This window comes from Macaca fascicularis, chromosome X (genome assembly GCF_037993035.2).
Source record: "Macaca fascicularis isolate 582-1 chromosome X, T2T-MFA8v1.1".
In the NCBI taxonomy this organism is placed as follows: domain Eukaryota; kingdom Metazoa; phylum Chordata; class Mammalia; order Primates; family Cercopithecidae; genus Macaca; species Macaca fascicularis.
Genome location: NC_088395.1, coordinates 58,120,086 through 58,142,234, shown reverse-complemented (window position 1 = coordinate 58,142,234; position 22,149 = coordinate 58,120,086).

Sequence of the window (22,149 nt, the reverse complement as noted above, 5' to 3'; positions counted from 1 at the left end):
CTTCCTTTGGCCCTATGTTCTTCAAAGGGATCCGAAATATCTGTTCTCAGATTACACAGAAATACGGATAGCAAAGAGATCCACGAAATACAGATGTTACTCTGTGAGATGAATTAACAGAACACTAAGCAGTTTCTCAGAAAGCTTCTTTCCTGCTTTCATCTGAGGATATTTGCTTTTTCACCATAGCCCTCTGGGGGCTTCCAAATATCACTTTGCCAATTCCACAAGAACTGTCTTAGCGAAAGGCTTCTTGACGGGAATGCTGTAACTCTGTGTGATGATTTCACAGAACACAACGAAGTTTCTCATAAAGCTTCTTTCTCTTTGTTATCGGAGGATATTTCCTTTGGCCCTATAGTCTTCAAAGGGATCCGAAATATCTGTTCTCAGATTCCACAGAAATAAGGATAGCAAAGAGATCCAAGAAATACAGATGTAACTCTGTGAGTGGAAGTCACACATCACAGAGCAGTTTCTCAGAAAGCTTCTTTCCAGGTTTCATCTGAGGATATTTCCTTTTCACCCTAGCCCTCTATGGGCTTCCAAATATCACTTTGCGAATTCCACAAGAACTGTCTTAGCGAAAGGCTTCTTGAAGGGAAAGCTGTAACTCTGTGACATAATTTCACAGAACACAATGAAGGTTCTCAGAAACCTTCTTTCTCTTTGTTATCGGAGGATATTTACTTGGGCCCTAGATTCTTCAACGGGATCCGAAATATCTGTTCTGAGATTCCACAGAAATAAGGTAGCAAAGAGATCCAAGAAATACAGATATAACTCTGTGAGTGGAAGTCACACATCACAGAGCAGTTTCTCAGAAAGCTTCTTTCCAGATTTCATCTGAGGATATTTCCTTTTCACCATTGCCCTCTATGGGCTTCCAAATATCACTTAGCGAATTCCTCAAGAACTCTCTTAGCGAAAGGGTTGTTGACGGGAAAGCTGTAACTCTATGAGATGATTTCAGAGAACACAAAGAAGTTTCTCAGACTGCTTCTTTCTCTTTGTTATCGGAGGATATTTCCTTTGGCCCTAGAGTCTTCAAATGGATCCGAAATATCTGTTCTCAGATTCCACAGAAATAAGGCTAGCAAAGAGATCCACGACACACAGATGTAACTCTGTGAGATGAATTAACAGAACACTAAGCAGTTTCCCAGAAAGCTTCCTTCCAGATTTCATCTGAGGATATTTCCTTTTTCACCATAGCCCTCTATGGGCTTCCAAATATCACTCTGCCAATTCCACAAGAACTGTCTTAGCAAAAGGCTTCTTGAGGGGAAAGTTGTAACTCTGTGAGGTGATTTCACAGAACTCAAAGAAGTTTCTCAGAAAGCTTCTTTCCCTTTGTTATCGGAGGATATTTCCTTTGGCCCTATAGTCTTCAAAGGGATCCGAAATATCTGTTCTGAGATTCCAAAGAAATAAGGCTAGCAAAGAGATCCACAAAATACAGATGTAACTCTGTGAGTGGAAGTCACACATCACAGAGCAGTTTCTCAGAAAGCTTCTTTCCAGATTTCATCTGAGGATATTTCCTTTTTCAACATAGCCCTCTATGGGCTTCCAAATATCACTTTGCCAATTCCACAAGAACTGTCTTAGCGAAAGGCTTCTTCAGAGGAAACCTGTAACTCTGTGAGATGATTTCAGAGAACACAAATAAGTTTCTCAGAAAGCTTCTTTCTCTTTGTTATCGGAGGATATTTCCTTTGGCCCTATAGTCTTCAAAGGGATCCGAAATATCTGTTCTCAGATTCCACAGAAATAAGGCTAGCAAAGAGATCCACGAAATACAGATGTAACTCTCTGAGATGAATTAACAGAACACTAAGCAGTTTCTCAGAAAGCTTCTTTCCAGATTTCATCAGAGGATATTTCCTTTTTCACCATAGCCCTCTAAGGGCTTCCAAATATCACTTTGCCAATTCCACAAGAACTGTCTTAGCGAAAGGTTTCTTGAGGGGAAAGCTGTAACTCTTTCAGATGATTTCACAGAACACAAAGCAGTTTCTCAGAAAGCTTCTTACTCTTTGTTATCGGAGGATATTTCCTTTGGCCCTATAGTCTTCAAAGGGATCCGAACTATCTGTTCTCAGATTCCACAGAAATAAGGCTAGCAAAGAGATCCACGAAATACAGATGTAACTCTGTGAGATGAATTAACAGAACACTAAGCAGTTTCTCAGAAAGATTCTTTCCTGCTTTCATCTGAGGATATTTCCTTTTTCACCATAGCCCTCTATGGGCTTCCAAATATCACTTTGCCAATTCCACAAGAACTGTCTTAGCGAAAGGCTTCTTGAGGGGAAATCTGTAACTCTGTGAGATGATTTCACAGAACACAAAGAAGTTTCTCAGAAAGCTTCTTTCTCTTTGTTGTCGGGGCATATTTCCTTTGACCCTATAGTCTTCAAAAAGATCAGAAATATCTGCTCTCAGATTCTACAGAAATTAGGCTAGCAAAGAGATCCACGGAATACAGATGTAACTCTGTGAGATGAATTAACAGAACACTAAGCAGTTTCCCAGAAAGCTTCTTTCCAGATTTCATCTGAGTATATTTTCTTTTTCAACTTAGCCCTCTATGGGCTTCCAAGTATCACTTTGCCAATTCCACAAGAACTGTCTTAGTGAAAGGCTTCTTGAGGGGAATGCTGTAACTCTGTGACATGATTTCACAGAACACAAAGAGGTTTCTCAGAAAGCTTCTTTCTCTTTTTTATCGGTGGATATTTCCTTTGGCCCTATGGTCTTCAAAGGGATCCGAAATATCTGTTCTCAGATTCCACAGAAATAAGGAAGCAAAGAGATCTATGACATACAGATGTAACTCTGTGAGATGAATTAACAGAACACTAAGCAGTTTCTCAGAAAGCTTCTTTCCAGATTTCATCTGAGGATATTTCCTTTTTCACGTAGCCCTCTATGGGCTTCCAAATATCACTTTGCCAATTCCACAAGAACTGTCTTAGCGAAAGGCTTCTTGGAGGGAAAGCTGTAACTCTGTCAGATGATTTCACAGAACACGAAGAAGTTTCTCAGAAAGTTTCTTTCTCTTTGTTATCGGAGGATATTTCCTTTGGCCCTAGAGTCTTCAAAGGGATCCGAAATATCTGTTCTCAGATTCCACAGAAATAAGGCTGGCAAAAAGATCCACGAAATACAGATGTAACTCTGTGAGTGGAAGTCACACATCACAGAGCAGTTTCTCAGAAAGCTTCTTTCCAGATTTCATCTGAGGATATTTCCTTTTTCACCATAGCCCTCTATGGGCTTCCAAATATCACTTTGCCAATTCCACAAGAACTGTCTTAGTGAAAGGATTCTTGAGGGGAAAGCTGTAACTCTGTGACATGATTTCACAGAACACAAAGAGTTTTCTCAGAAAACTTCTTTCTCTTTGTTATCGGAGGGTATTTCCTTTGGCCCTATAGTCTTAAAAGTGATCCGAAATATCTGTTCTCAGATTCCACAGAAATAAGGCAAGCAAAGAGATCCACGAAATACAGATGTAACTCTGTGAGATGAATTAACAGAACACTAAGCAGTTTCTCAGAAAGCTTCTTTCCAGATTTCATCTGAGGATATTTCCTTTTTCACCGTAGCCCTCTATGGGCTTCCAAATATCACTTTGCTAATTCCACAATAACTGTCTTAGCGAAAGGCTTCTTGAGGGGAAAGCTGTAACTCTCTGACATGATTTCACAGAACACAAAGAAGTTTCTCAGAAAGCTTCTTTCTCTTTGTTATCGGAGGATATTTCCTTTGGCCCTAGAGTGTTCAAAGGGATCCGAAATATCTGTTCTCAGATTCCACAGAAATAAGGCTAGCAAAGAGATCCACGACATACAGATGTAACTCTGTGAGTGGAAGTCACACATCACAGAGCACTTTCTCAGAAATCTTCATTCCAGATTTCATCTGAGGATATTTCCTTTTTCACCATAGCCCTCTATGGGCTTCCAAATATCACTTTGCCAATTCCACAAGAACTCTCTTATCGAAAGGTTTCTTGAGGGGAAAGCTGTAACTCTGTGAGATGATTTCACAGAACACAAAGACGTTTTTCAGAAAGCTTCTTTCTCTTTGTAATCGGAGGATATTTCCTTTGGCCCTGTAGTCTTCAAAGGGATCCGAAATATCTTTTCTCAGATTCCACAGAAATAAGGCTAGCAAAGAGATCCACGAAATACAGATGTAACTCTGTGAGATGAATTAACAGAACACTAAGCAGTTTCCCAGAAAGCTTCTTTCCAGATTTCATCTTAGGATATTTCCTTTTTCACCATAGCCCTCTATGGGCTTCCAAATATCACTTTGCCAATTCCACAAGAACTGTCTTAGCGAAAGGCTTCTTGAGGGGAAACCTGTAACTCTGTGAGATGATTTCACAGAACACAAAGAAGTTTCTCAGAAAGCTTCTTTCTCTTTGTTATCGGAGGATATTTCCTTTGGCCCTATAGTCTTCAAAGGGATCAGAAATGTCTGTTCTCAGATTCCCCACAAATAAGGCAGGCAAAAAGATCCACGAAATACAGATGTAACTCTGTGAGATGAATTAAGAGAACACTACGCAGTTTCTCAGAAAGCTTCTTTCCAGATTTCATCTGAGGATATTTCCTTTTTCACCATAGCCCTCTAAGGGCTTCCAAATATCACTTTCCCAATTCCACAAGAACTGTCTTCGCGAAAGGCTTCTTGAGGGGAAAGCTGTAACTCTGTGAGGACTGAGGTCGCACATTTGTCTATCATTAGAATGTCTGGGATAAGCCAGGACTCTCCATCATTAGAATGCCTGGCTTCAACCAGTTGTCTCTCCCATTGGAATGACTAGGCTCGACCAGGTGTCTCTACCTTTAGAACGATTGAGGTTCCACAGATTGCATAGATGTCTTCATCATTAGAATGCCTGCGGTAGGCCGGGAGTCTCTATTAAGAGAATGCCTGGGGTCTGGAAGGAGTCCCTCCAGTTAGAATGCCTGGGGTGGGCCAGGTGTCTCTATCGTTAGAATGCCTGAGGTTGCCCAGGAGTTTCTTTGTTTAGAATGCCTTCAGTGTGCCAGGAGTCTCTATCATTGGAGTGCCTGAAGAAAATAACATGTCTCTATCATTAGAATGCTTGGGATTGGCCAGGAGTCTCTCACCTTAGAAAGTGTAGGGTCGTCCAGGAGTCTCTCTTGTTAGAATGACTGGAGTCGGCCAGGTGTCTCTATCATTAGAATCTGTGTGGTCACAAATGTGTCTATATCATTAGAATGCCTGAGGAAGGTGAGAAGTTTCTATCATTAGAAGGCCTGTGATTGGCCAGGAGTCTCTCCCATTAGAAGGCCACGAATTGGCCAAAACTCTCTGCTGTTAGAATGCCTGGAGTCTCCCCCATTAAAATGCCTGGGTTTGGCCAGGTGTCTGTGTCTTTAGAATGTCTGTGGTTGCACAGGTATCTTTATGATTAGAATGGCATGGTTCACCCAGGAGTCTTTATCATTAGAATGCCTGGGGTAGACCAGGAGCTTTCTTGTTAGAATGCCTGGGGTCGTCCAGGTGTCTCTGTTCTTAGAATGCCCGAGGTTGCACAGTTGTGTCTATCATCAGAATGGCTGTGGAAATCCAGGAAGCCCTGTCATTGGAATGTCTGGACTTGGCCAGGAGTCTCTACAGTTACAATGCGTGGGGTCAGCCAAGGGTCTCTCCCTTTTGAATGCATGGAGCTGGCCAAGTGTATATATTTTTAGAATGCCTGAGGTAATTCAAATGTCTCTAGCATTACAATGCATGGTGTCAATTATGGGTGCCTCCCGTTACAATGCCTGGTGTCTGCCAGAAGTCTCTATCATGAGAATGCCTGTGGTCAGTCAGGAGTTCCTCCCGTTAGAATGCCTGAGGTTGGCCAGGTGTTTCTATCCTTAGAATGCCTGTCATCACCCAGAAGTCTCTATGATTAGAATGCATAGGGCCGGCCAGGAGTCTCCACCATTAGAATGCCTGGAAAGAGCAAAGTCTCTATCGTTAAAATGTCTGGCATTGGCCAGATGTCTCTCTTGTTAGAATGCCTTAGGACGGCCAGGGGTCTCTATCCTTAGAATGCCTGAAGTCGCCCTGGTGTCTTTATCATTGGAATGCCTGGGGTTGGTTGGGATTCTCTCTTCTTAGTATTCGTTGGGTTGGCCAAGTGTGTCTATCCTTAGAATGTTGGTGTCAAGAGTGTTTTTCATTAGAATATCTGGGGTCGGCCAGAATTCTCTCCCATTAGAATGCCTGGAGTCAGACAGGTGTCTCTATCCATAGAATTCCTGAGGTCCTCCAGGTAACACTATTATTAGAATGCCTGGGTTCTGCTAAGCGTCTTTATCATTATAATTCCTGAGGTTGACCAAAAGTATCTCTTGTTAAAATGCCTGGGGTCAACCAGAAATCTCTCATGTTAGAATGCCTATGATTGGCCAGGTGTCTTTATCCTTAGAATAACTAAAGTTGCCCAGGTGTCTGTAACACTAGAATGCCTGGGGTAGGCCATTAGTCCCTATTATTAGAATGCCTGTGGTGGACCAAGAGTCTCTCACATTAAAATGGCTGGAGTCAGCCAGGTGTCTGTATTGTTAGAATGCTGAGGTCACACAGGTGTCTCTATCATTAGAAAGCTTGGAATAGGCCAGAAGCCACTATCATTAGAATGACTATGGTGGGCCAAAAATCTCTCCTGTTAGAATTCCTGAGGTCGAACAGGTGTCTCTATCCTTAGAATGCCTGAGGTCGTCAAGGTGGCTGTTTATTAGAATGCATGGAATTGGCCAGGGGTCTCTCATTAGAATGCCTGTGGTCGGCCAGGAGTCTCTCTTGTTGGAATGGCTGGGGACGACCAGTTGTCTGTATTCTTACAATGCCTGATTTGGCCCAGGTGTCCTTTCCATTTGAATGTCTTGAGAAGCCAGGAGTCTCTCCCGTTATAATGCCCATGGTCAGCCAGGTGTCTCTATTTTTAAGATGCCTGAGTTTACCTAGGTATCTCTATCATTAGAATGCCTAATTTTGACCAGGAGTTTCTATGATTAGAATGCCTAGGGTCAGCCAGGAGTCCTCACATTGTAATGCCTGAGCTCGGCAAGGTTTCTTCATTTGTAGAGTGCATGAGGTAACCCAGTGTATCTATCATAGAATGCCTGGGGTCGGATATGCGTGTCTATCATTAGAATGCATGAGTTCAGCCAGTAGTCTCTCCCATTAGAAGCCTAGGGTCAGCCAGAAGTCACTCTCGTTAGAATGCCTGGGGTTGGCCAGGTGTCACTATCCTTAGAATGGCTGGGGTCGCCCAGGATTCTCTATCATTATCATGCCTGAACTTGGCCAGGAGTCTCTATCATTAGAATGCCTTGGATCAGCCAGGACTGTATTTGCAATGCCTGAGATCAGCCAGGAATATTTCCCATTAAAATGCCTGGGATTGGCCAAGTGTCTCTATCCTTAGAATGGCCGAGGTTGCACAGCTGTCTCTATCATTAGCATGCCTGGGGTCTGCCCGGAGTCTCTGTTATTAGAATGCCAGGAGTCGGCCCAGAGTTTCTTTCATTAGAATGCCTGGGAACAGCCAGGCGTGGCTATCTTTAGAATGCCTGGGTTCACACAGGTGTCTCTAGCATTAGAATGCCTGAGGTTGGCCAGTAGTCTCTCCCTTTAGAATGCCTGGGGTTGGCCAGGTGACTCTACCCTAAAAATGCCTGATGTCACCCAGCTTTCTCTATTATTAGAATGCCTGGAGTCGGCCAGGAGTCTCTCACGTTAAAATGCCTGAGATTGGCTAGGTGTCTTTAACCTTAAAGATGATTGATGTCACACAGGTTTATCATTATAATGACTGTGGTCGGCCAGGAGCCTCTATCATTAGAATGCTTGGTGTCGACCAGGAGTCTCTCCCATCAGAATGCCTGGGGTCAGCCAGTTGCCTCTAATTTTTGAATGCCTGAGGTCACACTGGTGTCTCCATCATTAGAATGCCTGGGGTAGGCCAGGAGTTTTTATCATTAGAACACCTGGTGTCAGCAAGGAGTCTCTCACATTAGAATGCCTGGTTGGACAGCAGTCTCTTCCATTAGAATTCTTGGGGTTGGACAGGTGCCTGTATCCTTTGAATGCCTGAGATCGCCCAGGTGTCTCTAGCATTAGAATGTTTGGGATTATCCAGGAGTCTCTATTATTAGAATGTCTGTGGTCATCCAGGAGTCTCTCCTGTAGAATGCCTAAAGCCGGACAGGTGTCTCTATCTTTAGAATGACTGAGGTTGCACCGTTGTATATCATTGGAATGCCAGAAATAGGCTAGGAGTCACTATCATTAAAATGTCTGTGGTCGACCTGGAGTTTCTCCCGTTAGAATGCCTAGGTTTGGCCAGGTGTCTCTATCTTTAGCATGTCTTATGTCACCCAAGTGTCTCTATCATTAAAATTTCTGAGGACGATTAGGAGTCACTATCATTAGAACATCTGAGGTCAGCTAGGTGACTGATGTCACCCTGGTCTGTCATTAGAATGCCTGGGGCAGGCCAGTAGTCTCTATCAGTAGAGTGCCTGGGTTCATCCAGGAGTCTATCCCATCAGAATGCCTGGGCTCAGCCAGATGTCTCTGTCCTTATAATGCCTGAGGTCCCCCAGGTATGTCCATCATTAGAATGCCTGGGTTGGCCAGTAGTCTCTATCATTAAAGAGCCTGGATTTGGCGAGGAGTTTCTCCAGTTTGAATTCTTGGACTCTGCCAGATATCTCTTTCCATAGAATCCCCAAGGTCACACAGGTGCATTTATCATTAAAATGCCTGAAGACGGCCAGGAGTCTGAATCATATGAATTGTCTCTATCATTAGCATGCCTGGCTAACCCCTGGCATCTTAATGGGAGAGACTCCAGGCCAACCACAGGCCTTCTAATGATAGAAACTCCTGGCCTTCCCCAGACATTCTAATGACATAGACACCTGTGTGACCACAGGGATTCTAATGATAGAGACATATGGCCAAGCCCAGGCATTCTAAAGGGAGAGAGTCCTTGACAACCCTAGGTATCTAAAGGGAGAGACTTCTGGCCAACTCTAACAATAGAGACTTTTGGCTGTCCCCAAGCATTCTAATATTAGATAGAGACTCCTGGCCGACCGCAGGCATTCTAATCATAGAGACTCCTGGGGGACTTCAGACATTCTGAAGATAGACATCTGGGTGACCCCAGGCATTTTAATGATAGAGACACCTGTAGTATCTCAGTCACTCTAAGGATATAGACACCTGGCTGACCACAGGCATTTTAACAGGAGACACACCTAGCTAAGGATAGAAACACTTGGCCGACCTCAGGCTGTCTATCAGGAGAGACTCCTGGTCAACACAAGGCATTCTATTGGGAAAGACTTCTAGCAGAACTCAGGCATTTTAAGGATATTGACACCCTGCCAACCATCAGCTTTATAGAGAGAGAGATTCCTGGGCGACCCCAGACATTTTAATGATAGAGACACCTGGGAGACCTCAGGTATTCTAAGGATAAAGACACTTCCCAACCCAAGCATTCTAATGGGTGAGACTGTTGCCTGACCTCAGGCTTTCTAATGATAGTGAGTTCTGTGTGAGCTCAGACTTTCTAATGACAGAGACAACTGGGTGACCTCAGGCATTCTAAAAATACAGACATCTGGGCCACCCTAGGCATGCTAACAGGAGGGACTTCTGGCCAACCTCAGGCATTCTAATGATAGAGACTCCTGGGTTGCCCCTGGATGCCAATGATAGAGACACCTGGTTTACCACAGGCGTTCTAAAGAGAGAGCTCTTGGCTGACCACAGGAATTCTTATGATAGAGACTCCTGGCCTATTCCAGGAACTCTAATGATAGGGGCACTGTCACGACTTCAGGCATTGTAAGTATAGAGATACCTGGTTGAACTCAGGCATTCTAACACTAGAGATTTTTGGCGGACTGCAGGCATTCCATCTAGAGAGACTCCTTGCTGACCTCAGGCATTCTAATAATAGAGACAACTTGGAAACATGAGGTATTCTGAGGATAGAATCACCTGGCTGATACTAGGCATTCTAATGAAAGAGACTCCTGGCCAAACCCAGGCATTCTAATGATAGAGACAATTATGCGGCCTCAGGCATTCAAAGGATAGAGATGCCTTTGAAACATGAAGTATTCTAAGGATAGGGTCACCTGGCCAATACCAGGCATTCTAATGAAAAAGACTCCTGGCCGAACCCAAGTATTCTAGTGATAGAGACAATTATGCAACCTCAGGCATTCTAAGGATAGAGACACCAGGCAAAACCCAGGCATTCTAATGGGAGGGACTTCTGGCCAAACCCATGCATTCTAATGGGAGAGACCCCAGTCATTCTAATAGGAGACACATCTGGCTGAACTCAGGCATGCTAATAATAGAAACACCTTGGTGACATCAGGCATTCTGAAGATATTGACCCCTGGTCAGCCTGAGACATTCTAACATGAGGGACTTCAGGCTTACCAAAGGCATTTTATTGATAGAGATACCTATGTGAACTCAGGCTTTTTAAAGATAGAGACTCCTGGCCGGGCCCAGGCGTTCTAATAATAAAGACACCTGTGTGACCTTAGGTATTCTAAGGATCAAGACAACTGCCCAACCCCAGGCATTCTAACAAAAGACTCCTGGCCACCCCATGCATTCTAATGATAGAGACTTATAGTTCACTCAAAACATCCTAAAGATAGAGACACCTGGGCGACTTCAGTCATTATAAGGATAGAGACACCTGGCCAACTCCAGGCATTCTAATGGGAGAGACTCCTGACTGAAACCAGGTATTCTAATGATAGAGACTCCTTGCCGACCCAAGGAGCTCTAATGATAAAGACATCTGTGTGACATCAAGGTATTCTAAGAATAGAGACACTTGGCCAATTTCAGGCATTCTAATGGGAGATATTCCTGATTGACTCCGGACATTCTAATAATAGAAAATCCTTGCTGACACCAGGCATTCTAATGCTAGAGACACCTGCGCAACCTCAGACCTTCTGTGGATAGAGACACCTGGCTGGCATTCTAACTAGAGAGAATTTTTGACTCTCTCCAGGAGTCTCTATCATTAGAATGCCTGGGATCAGTATACATGGTGTCAGCCTGTAGTCTCTCCTGTTAGAATGCCTGGGCTTAATAAAGTGTCTCGATCCTTAGAATGCCTTACATCCCCCAGGTGCATCTATGCATGGGGTCAGAATGCATAGGGTCAAACAAAAGTCTCTCCCATTAGAATGCCTGTTATTGGCCAGGAGTCTCTCTCATTAGAATGCTTGGGGTGGCCATGTGTCTCTATCTATAAAATATCTCTATCCATAAAATGCCTGTCATTGCCCAGGTGTCTCTATCATTAGAATGCCTGGGGTCTGTCAGGAGTCTTTGTCATTAGAATGTCTTGGATCAGCCAAAAGACTGTCCCGTCAGAATGTTTGAGTTTGGCCAGGTGTCTCGATCCTTAGAATGTCTTTTGTCGCCCAAGTGTCTCTATCATTAGAATTCCTGAGGACAGTTAGGAGTCACTATCATTAGAATGTCTGAGGTCGCAGGTGTGTCTTTTGTTACAAAGTCTGTAGTCGGTCAGCTATCTCTATCCTTAGAATGCCTGAGGTTGCACAGGTGTCTCTATCATGAGAATGCCTGACTTAAGCCAGGCATCTCTGTTATTAGAATGCCCGCTGTCAGCCAGGAATCTCTCCTGTTAGAATGCCTTAGGTTGGCCAGGTGTCTCTATCATTGTAATTCCTGAGGTCGCCCAGGTGTCTCTATCAGTAGAATTCCCAGGGTAGGACAGGATTATTTATCATTAGAATGCCTGGAGTCGGCCCAGACTCTCTCATGTTAGAATGCCTGTGGTTGGCCATGTGCTTTTATACTTAGAATGCCTGTGGTCACAGCAGTGTTTTTTTTTATTAGTATGCTTGGAGCTGGACAGGAGCCTCTCCCATTAGAATTTTTGGGGTTTGGCCAGGTGTCTCTATGCTTAGAATGCCTGAGGTCACACGGGAGTCCCTATTATTACTTTGCCTTGAAACGGCTGTGAGTCTCTATCTTAAGCATGCCTTGGGTCAGCCAGTGTCTCTTCCATTATTATGCCTTAGGTCAGCCAAGTGTCTCAATTCTTAGGATGCCTGAGGTTGTCCAGGTGTCTCTGTCATTAGAATGCCTGGGGTAGGTCAGGAGTCTCTGTCATTAGAATGCCTGGTGTTGGCCAGGAGTTGCTCCCATTAGAATGCCCAAGGTCACCAAGTATCTCTATTCTTAGAATGCCAGAGGTGGCTTAGGTGTCTTTATCATTAGAATGCTTGGGGTAGGCCAGGAGTCTCTCTGGTTAGAATCCCTGGGGTCTGCCAGATGTATCTGTTGTTAGAATGCCTTCTGCCATGCAGGAGTCCCTATCATTGGAAACCCTGAGGTCAGTAAGTAGTATCTCCTGTTAGAAGGCCTGAGGTCGGCTAGGTGTCTCCATTCTTAAAATGCCAGAGGTTGCCCAGGTGCCACTATCATTAGAATATATGGTGTCCGTCAGGAGTCTCTATCATTAGAATGCCTGGGGTCAGCCAGGTGTCTCTCCCATCAGTATGTCTGGAGTCATCCAGGTGCCTCTATTTATAAAATGCCTGAGGTCATCTGGGCGTCACAACCATTAGAGTGCTTGGGATCAACCAGGACTCTCTCCCGTTACAATGCCTGGGACCTGCCAGGTTTCTCTATCTTCAGAATGCCTGAGGTCGCCCACGTGTCTCTATCATTAAAGTCCCAAGGTTCAGAAAGAAGTCTCTATCATTAGAATGCTTGGGGTCAGTCAGTAGTTTCTCCCATTAGAATGCCTTGGGTCGGCCACGAGTCTTTCAGGTTAGAATGCCTGAGGTCGGCCAGATGTCTCTATCCTTAAAATGCCTGAGGTTGCACAGGTATCTTTATCATTAGAATGCCTAGGGTAGTCCAGGCATTTCTATCATTAGAAAGCCTGGGGTCAGCCAGGAGTCTCTCTCGTTAGAATGTCTTGTGTTGGCCAGGTGTCTCTACCATTAGAATGTCTTAGGTTGAACAAATATCTGTATCATTAGAATGCCTGTGGTAGGTGAGGAGCCTCTCCTGTTGAATATCTGGGATCCAGCAGGTGTCTCTATCCTTATAATGCCTGAGGTCACCCAGATGTCTCTATAATTAAAATGCTTCAGGTCGGCCAGAAATCTCTCTTGTTAGAATGCCTGAGGTCAGCCATGTGTCTCTAGACTTAGAATGCCTAAGTTTGTGAAACTGTCTCAATCATTAGAATGCCTAAGTCTCAGCCAGGAGCCTCTATCATTAGAATGCCTGGGTCAGCCAAAAATGTCTTGCATACAATGCTTGGAGTTGGCCAGGGAGCCTCTATTTCTTGAATGCCGAAGGTCACTGTGGTGTCTCTATTACTAGAATGCCTAAGGTCTCCTAGAACACTCTCCTGTTAGTTGCCTGTGTTCAGCCAGAAATTTCACGCATTAGACTGCCTGGGGAAGGCCAGGAGTCTCTATCATTAGAATGCCTGTGGTCGACCAGGAGTCTGTCTGATTAGAAGGCCTGCGGTGGTCAGTTGTCTCTATCCTGACAATGCCTGAGGTCTCCCAGGTATTTCTCTCATTAGAATGCCTAATGTGGGCCAGGAGTCTCTATCACTAGAATCCCTGTGGTTGGCAAGTTATTTCTCCTGTTAGAATGTCTGTTGTTGGCCAGCTCTCTCTATTTTAAAAATGCCTCAGGTCACCCAGGTGTCTCTATCATTAGAATGCCTGATGTAATCTAGGAGTCTCTATTATTAGGATGCCTAGGGTTGGCCAGGGATCTCTATCATTAGTATGCCTGAATTTGGCCAGGAGTATCTTCTGTTAAAATGCCTGGGGTTTTGCACGTGTCTCTATCCTTAGAATGCTTGAAGTCACACAGGTTTCTCTATCATTAGAATTAATGGGATAGGCCAGGAGTCTCTATTATTAGAATGCCTGGGTCGGCCAGGAATCTCTCTCATCAGAATGTCTGGAGCTGACCAGGTGTCTCCATCCTTAGAATGCCTTATGTCAAATAGGTGTGTCTATTTTTAGAATGCCTGAAGTCACACAAGTGTCTCTATCATTAGAATGCCTGGGGTTGGCCAGGAGTCTCTTTAGCTAGAGTGCCTGAGGTTTGCCAGATGTCACTATCCTTAGAACGCCTGAGATCGCCCAGGTGTCTCTATCTTTAGAATGTCTGTGTTCACCCAAGAGTCTTTATCACTAGAATGCCTAGAGTCGGCCTGAAGTCTTTCCTGTTAGAATTCCTGGGGTTGGCCAGTGTCTCTATCTTTAGAATGACCAAGGTCACACAGTTGTCTACCACTGGAATGCCTGGGATAGGCCAGGAGTCTGTATGATTAGAATACCTAAAATCAGCTTGGAATCTCTCCCATTAGAATGCCTGGGTTTGGCCGGGTTTCTTTATTTTAGATCTGCCTGAGGTCACAGAGGTGTCTCTATCATTAGAATGCCTTGAGTCAATCAGGAGTTTCTATTGGAATGCCTGTGGTCTGCCAGAAGTTTCTTCCCTTAGAATACCTGGAGTTGGCCAAGTGTCTCATTCCTTAGGATACCTTAAGTCACACACTTTTCTCTATCATTTGATTGGCTGAGGATCGGCCATAAGTCTCTCCCATTAGATTGCCTAGGGTCAGACATATGTCTCTCTCCTAAGAATGCCTGAGGTCCCTCAGATGTCTCTCTTAGAGCTCCTGTGGTGGTAGGCTAGGAGCATCAATCATATGAATGCATGGGGTTGGCCAAGGATCTCTCCTGTTAGAGAGCCTCAAGCAGGCCAGGTGTCTCTATTCTTAGAATTCCTGAAGTCACACAGGTGTCCCTTTAATTAGAATACCTGGGATAGACCTGGAGTCTCTGTGATTAGAAAGCCTGGTGTCAGACAACTCTTTCCCGTTAGAATGCTTTGTATCTGCTATGTGTCTCTATCCTTACAATGCCTGATGTCCCACAGGTGATTTTATCATTATTGTGCCTGGGGTAGGGCAGAAGTCTCTCATTTGAATGTGTGGGGTCAGCCAGGAGTCTCTCCCATTAGAATGCCTGGAGTCGGCCAGGTGTCTCTATTATTTGAATGCATGATATCACCCAGGTGTCTCTATTATAATGCCTGGGGTCAGCATGGAGTCTCTACCGTTAAAAAGCCTGTGTTCAGACAGTAGTCTCTTCTGTTAGAATGCCTGGGGTTGGTCAGGTGTCTCTATGTTTAGAACGCCTGAGGTCCCACAGGTTTCTCTAACATTAAAGAGCCTGGGGTAGTCCAGGAGTCACTATTATTTGAATGCCTGGGTTGGCCAAGAATCTCTACCTCTAGAATGCCTGTGTCCCCCCAAGTTTCACTAGGATTAGAATGTCTGAGGTCGACCAGGTGTCTATATCATTAGAATGTCTGGGTTTGTTCAGTATTTTCTATCATTAGAATGCCTGTGATCAGCCAGGAATCTCTCCAATTAAAATTCCTTTGGTTGGCCAATAGTTTCTCAGATTAGAATGCTTGGATTTTATCAGGTGTCTTTATTCTTAGAATGCCTAAAGTCCCACATGTGTCTCTATTATTAGAAAGCCTGGGGTAGGCCAGGAGTCTCTATCATTTGAATGTCTGTGGTCAGCGAAAAGTCTCTCTCATTAGAATGCCTGGGTTCGGCCAGGTGTATCTATATTTAGAATTCCTTATGTCACACAGATGTCTCTATCATTAGAATGCCTGAAATAAGCCAGGAGTCTCTATCATTAGAATACTTGTGGTTGGCCCAGAGACTCTCCACTTAGAATGTCTGTGGTCAGCCAGGGGTCGCTATTGTTAGAATGTCTGATGTCACCCAGGTATCTCTATCATAAGGATGCCTTGGGTCAGCCAGGAGTCTCTCTCATTAGAAAGCCTGGGCTTGGCCAGGAGTCTCTTTCATTAAAATACCTGGGATCGGCCAGATGTCTTTATTCTTAGAATGAATGAGGTCTTTCTGGTGTCTCTATGATTAGGTAACCTGGGCTAGGCCAGGAGACTCTATCATTCAAATGTCTCTTTTCTGCCAGGAGCCTCTCCCGTTGGAGTGCCTGGGTTCGGCCAGGTGTCTCTATCCTTAGAATACCTGAGGTCCCCCTCAGGTGTCGTCTCTATTATTACAATGCCAGGATCGTCCAGGTGTCTCTATCATTAGAATGCCTGTGGTCAGCCAGGAGTCTTTATTGTTAGAATGCTTGAAGTCAGCCAAGTATCTCTATCCTTAGAATGCATGAGGTCACACAAGTGTCTTTATCTTTAGAATGCATGGGGTCATAGAGGAGTCTGTATCATTAGAGTGCCTGAGGTTCGCCAAAAGTCTCTGCCCTTAGAATGCTGATGATTCTCCAGGAGGCTTTCCTGTTAGAATCTCTTAATCAGCCAGGTGTCTCTAACCTTAAAATGTCAGAAGTCACCCATTTGTTTATATCATTAGAATGCCTAGCGTCGGCCAGGATTCCTTTCAGTTAGAATGCCTGGGTTCAGCCAGGAGTCTCTCCAGTTTGAATGCCTGGGTTCAGCAAAGTATCTCTATCCTTAGAATGCCTGAGGTCACCCTGGTTTCTCTATCATTAGAATGTCTGGGGTCGCCTAGGGGTCTCTGTTATTACCATGCCTGGTGTGGGCCAAAAGTCCCTTTTGTTAGAATATCTGGGTTCAGCCAGTCATCTCTATCTTTACAATTTTTGAGGTCTCACAAGTGTCTCTATCACTGGAATGCCTGGTGTAGGCCAGGAGTCTCTCCAACTAGAATGCCTAGGGTTGTCCAGGTGTTCCTACCCTTAGGATGCCGTAAGTGGCACAAATGTCTTTATCATTAGAATGTCTGGGGTCGGTGAAGAATCTCTCCCTCTAGAATGCCTAGGGTTGGCCAGGTGTCTCTATCATTAAAATGCCTGAGGGTAGTCCTGGTGTCTTTATCACTACAATGCCTGGAGTGAGTCATGAATCCCTATCATTAGAATGCCTGGGGTTGACAATGAGTCTCTGTAATTAGAATCCCTGGGGTCGGTAAGGTATTTCTATATTTCAAATTCTTGAGGTCACGCAGGTGTCTCTATTATTATAATTCTGGAGGACCTCCAGGAGTGACTATCATTAGAATGCCTGAGGTCGGCCAGGAGTCTATCCCATTAGAATGTCTGAGGTCAGTCAGGTGTCTATATTCTTAGAATGACTGAGGTCCCACAGGTGTCTCTATCATTAGAAGCCTGAAATAGGCCAGGAGTCTCTAACATTCGAATTGCTGGGGTCTACCAGTAGTCTTTATCATTAAAATACCTGAGGTAGGACAGGCATCTTTATCAGCAGAATGCCTGTGGTTGCCGGGAGTCTCTCTCATTAGAATGCCTGGGGTTGGCTAGGAGTCTCTCCCGTTGAAATGCCAGGGCTCAGCGAGGTGTTTCTATTTTCAGAATGCCTGAGGTTGGCCAAAATTCTCTCTCAGTAGAATGTCTGTGGCCCTCCAGATTTCTCCACCCTTACAGTGCCTGAGGTTCTCCAGGTGTCTCTATCATTAGAATGCCTGGGTTTGGCCAGGAGTCTCTATCAGTAGAATCCCTGTGGTTGGCCAATAGTCTCTCCTGTTAGAATACCTTGAGTTGACCAGGTGTCTCCATCCTTAGAATGCCTGAGGTCACCCAGGTTTCTCTATCATTAGAAAACCTTAAGTTGGCCAGAAGTATCTAACATTAGAATGTCGTGGGTCATCCATGAGTCTCTCCCGTTAGAATTCCATGGGTCAGTCAGGTGTCTCTACCTTAAAATGACTGAAGTCACAAAGGTGTCTCTATCATTAGAATGTCTGGTATAGGCCAGGAGTCTCTATCAGTAGAAAGCCTGGGGTCATCCAGGAGCCTCTCCCATTAGACTGGCTGGAGTCAGCCAGGTGTCTAAATTTTAAGAATGCCTGAGATCATCCAGTTATCTTTATGATTAAAATGCCTGGGGTCAGCCATAAGTCTCCATCACTAGAATGAATGGGTTCAGTGAGGACACTCTCTTGTTAGAATGTCTGGGTTCGTCCAGGAGCCTCTCCCATTAGACTGGCTGGAGTCAGCCAGGTGTCTAAATTTTAAGAATGCCTGAGATCATCCAGTTATCTTTATGATTAAAATGTCTGGGGTCAGCCAGAAGTCTCCATCATTAGAATGAATGGGTTCAGCCAGGACACTCTCTTGTTAGAATGCCTAGGGTCGGCCAGGAATATCTCCAGTTGGAATGCCTAGGTTAGGCCAGGTGTCTCTATCCTTAGAATGTCTGAGGTCTCCCAGGTATCTCCATCTTTAGAATGCCTGTGGTTGCCCACCTGTCTATCATAAGAATGCCTGGGGTTGACCAAAATTCTTTCCCATTAAAATGGCCGGCGTCAGCCAGGCGTCCTTATCTTAAGAATGCCTAAGGTCGCCCAGAGGTGTTTCTATCATTAAAATGCCTGGAGCTGGCCCGGAGTGTCTATCATTAGAATGCCTGCAGTCAGCCAGGATTCTCTCCCATTAAAATGCCTGGGGTTGGCCAGGTGTCTGTATCCTAAGAATGCCTTCAGTCATCCAGGAATCTCTATCATTACAATGCCTGAGGTTGGCCCAGAGACTCTATCATTAGAAAGTTTTGGGTCAGCCAAAAGTTTCTCCTGTTAGAATGCTCGGGGTTGGCAAGGTGGCTCTATCCTTAGAATGCCTGAGGTGGAACTGGTGTCTTTATCATTAGAATGCTTGGGTTATGCCAGGTGTCTCTATCATTAGAATGCCTGGGTTCACTCAGGATTCTCTCCCATTAGAATGCCTGAAGTTGGCCTAATGTCTCTATCTTAGAATTCTTTAGTTCGCCCAAGTGTGTCTATCATTAGAATGCCTGGGATCGACCAAAACTCTCTATCATTAGAATGCCTGGAGTTGTCCAGGAGTCTGTCCCATTAGTATGCCTGGGTTTGGACAAGTGTTTCTATCTTTAGAATGTGTGAGATTTCACATGTGTCACTAAAATTAGAATGCCTGGGGTAGGCGAGGAGTTTCTATCTTTAGAATGTCTCTCTTCAGCCAGGAGTCTCTCCCATTAGAATGCCTGGAGTAAGCCAGCTGTCTCTGTCTTTAGAATGCCTGGGTTCAGTCAGGAGTCTCTTCCCTTTGAAAACCTGGGTTTGGCCTGGTGTCTTCATTCTTCAATGTCTGAAGTCATCCAGATGTCTCTATCATTAGCATGCCTGGGTTTGGCCAGGAGTCACTTTCATTATAATGCCTGGGGTCAGACAGGAGTCTTTATCCTTAGAATGCCTGAGGTCTAACAGCTGTCTTTATTATTAGACTGGCTGGGGTAAGCCGAAAGTCTCTTACATTAGGATTATTGGACTTGGCCAGGAGTCTCTTCAGTTAAAATGCCTGTGGTAGGCCAGGTGTCTCTATCCTTAGAAGTCTGAGGTCACCTAGGTGTCTCTATCATTAGAATTCCTGGAGTGGGCCAAGTGTCTCTATCCTTACAATGCCTGAGGTTGCACAGGTGTCTCTATCTTTAGAATGCTTGGGTTCGGTTGGGAGTCTCTATTATTAGAATGCCTCCGGTCAGCCAGAAGTCTCTTGGTAAAATGTGTGTGGTCAGCCAGGAGTCTCTCCCATTAGAATGCTTGTGGTCAACCAGTTGTCTCTATCCTTAGAACTCCAGATGTCACCCAGGTGTCTCTATCAAATGCCTGGTTTCAGTCAAGAGTCACTCTTGTTAGAATGTCTTGGGTCAGTCAGGAGTCTCTTTCAATAGAATGCCTGGGGTCCACCAGGTTAGAATGCCTGAGTTCGCCCAATTGTCTATATCATTTGAGTGCACAAACTCGGCCAGTAGTCTTTATCATTAGAATGCCTGGTGTCAACTAGGAGTCTCTCCTTTTAGAATGCCTGGGGTGAGCCAGGTGTCTCTATCCTTAGAATGTCCAAGGTCATCCAGTTGTTTCTATTATTAGAATATCTAGAGTCCACTAGGAATCACTATTATTAGAAAACCTGTGGTGAGCCAGGAGTTTCTATAATTAGAATGCCAGGGTTTGGCCAAGGGTCTCTCCAGTTAGAATCCCTGGGGTCAGCAAGGAGTCTCTATCATTAGAATGAATTGGTTGGGCCCAGAGTGTCTCCTATTATAATGCCTGAAGTCAGCCACAAGTCTTTCCTGTTAGAATGCCTGCGTTTTCCAGGAGTCTCTATCCTTAGAATGCCTGAGGTCACCCACGTTTCTCTATCATTAGATTGCCTGGGGTAGGCCAGGGGTCTCTAACATTACAATGCCTGGGTGGACCAGAAATCTCTCCAATAACAATGTCTACCATCAGTCAGGGTTTCTACCACAAGAATGGCTAAAATCAGCCAGGAGCTTCTCCTGTTAGATGCCTGGGGTCAGCCAAGGGTCTCTATCCTTAGAATGCCTGAGGTCGCAGAGGTGTCTCTATCATTAGAATGCCTGTGGTAGGCCTGGAGTCTCTATCATTCAAAAGACTTGAATCACTCAGGAGTCTCTCCCATTAAAATGCCTTGGGTCCTCCAGTTGTCTCTGTCTTTAGAATGCTTGAAGTCACCCAGGTGTCTCTATCATCAGAATGTCTGTGGTTGGCCAAGTGTTTCTCACGTTAGAATGTTTGGTTTCGGCCAGGTGTCTCTATCCTTAGAATGCCTCAGGTAGCCCAAGTGTCTGTATCATTAGAATGCCTGTGGTAGTTCAGGAGTTTCCATCATTAGAATTCCGGGGGTAAGCCAGAAGTCTCACACCTTAGAATGCCTGTTGTCAGCCATTTGTCTCTGTCCTTAGAATGACTGAGATCCCACAGATGACTCTTTCATTACAACACTTGGGGTAGCCCAGAAGGCACTATCATTAGAATGCCTTGGATGAACAAGGAGTCACTCACATTAGAATGCCTGGGGTCAACCAGGTGTCTCTATTTTTAGAATGCCTGAGTTTGGCCAGGTGTCTCTATCCTTAGAATGACTAAGGTTGCACAGATGTCACTATCATTAAAATGCCTGGGGTAGGCCAGGAGTGTTTATCATCAGAATACCTTGTGTCAGACAGGAGTCCCTCCTATAGCATTTCTGGGTTTAACAGTGTGTCTCTATTCATACAATGCCTGATATCACCCAGGTGTCTCTATCACTAGAATGTTTTGGGTTTGTCAAAAATCATCTCATAGAATGCCTGTTGTCAGTCAGGTGTCTCTCTCCTAAGAATGACTAATGTGTACCAGGTCTCTTAATCATTGGAATGCCTAGGTTCATCCTGATGTCTTTATTTTTACAATGCCTGAGGTCTCCAAGATGTCTCTATCATTAGAGTGCCAGGAGTAGGCCAGTAGTCTCTCCCGTAGAATGCTTGGTGTTGCCCAGGTGTCTCCAACATTAGAATGCCTGTGATTAGTCAAGTGTTTCTATCATTAGAATACCTAGGGTTGGCCAGGTGTCTTTCCCATTAGAATGCCTTGGGTTGGTGAGGAGACTATTCCATTAGAATGCCTATCGTTGGCCAGGTGTCTCAGCCAGGTGCCTCTATCCTTAGAGGGTCTGATATCATTTAGGTGCCTCTATCATTAGAATGCCTGTGTTCATCCAGCAGTCTCTCCCGTAATAATTCCTGGGGTTGGCCAGGTGTCTTTATTCTTAGAATGCCTGAGGTTGCCCAGGTGTCTGTATTATTAGAGTTCCCAGAGTCTGCCAGGAGTCTCTATCATTAGAAGTCCTGGGGTCAACCAGGAGTCTCTCCCGTTAGAATGTTTGGTGTCTGCCAAGTGTCTATCCTTAGAGTGCCTGAGGTCACCCAGTTGTCTCTATCATTAGAATGCCTGGGGTTAGCAAAAAGTCTCTATCATTAGAATGCCTGTGCTGGGCCAGAAGTCTCTATAATTAGAGTGCCTGGGATCAGCCAAGAGTCTATACACTTAGAATCCTTGACGTCACACAGAAGTCTCTATCATTACAATGAATCGGGGTGACCCGGAGTCTCACCTGTTAGAATGCCTGAGGTTGGCCAAAAGTCTCCCCCATTAGAATGTCTGCAGTCATCCAAGTGTCTCTATCCTTA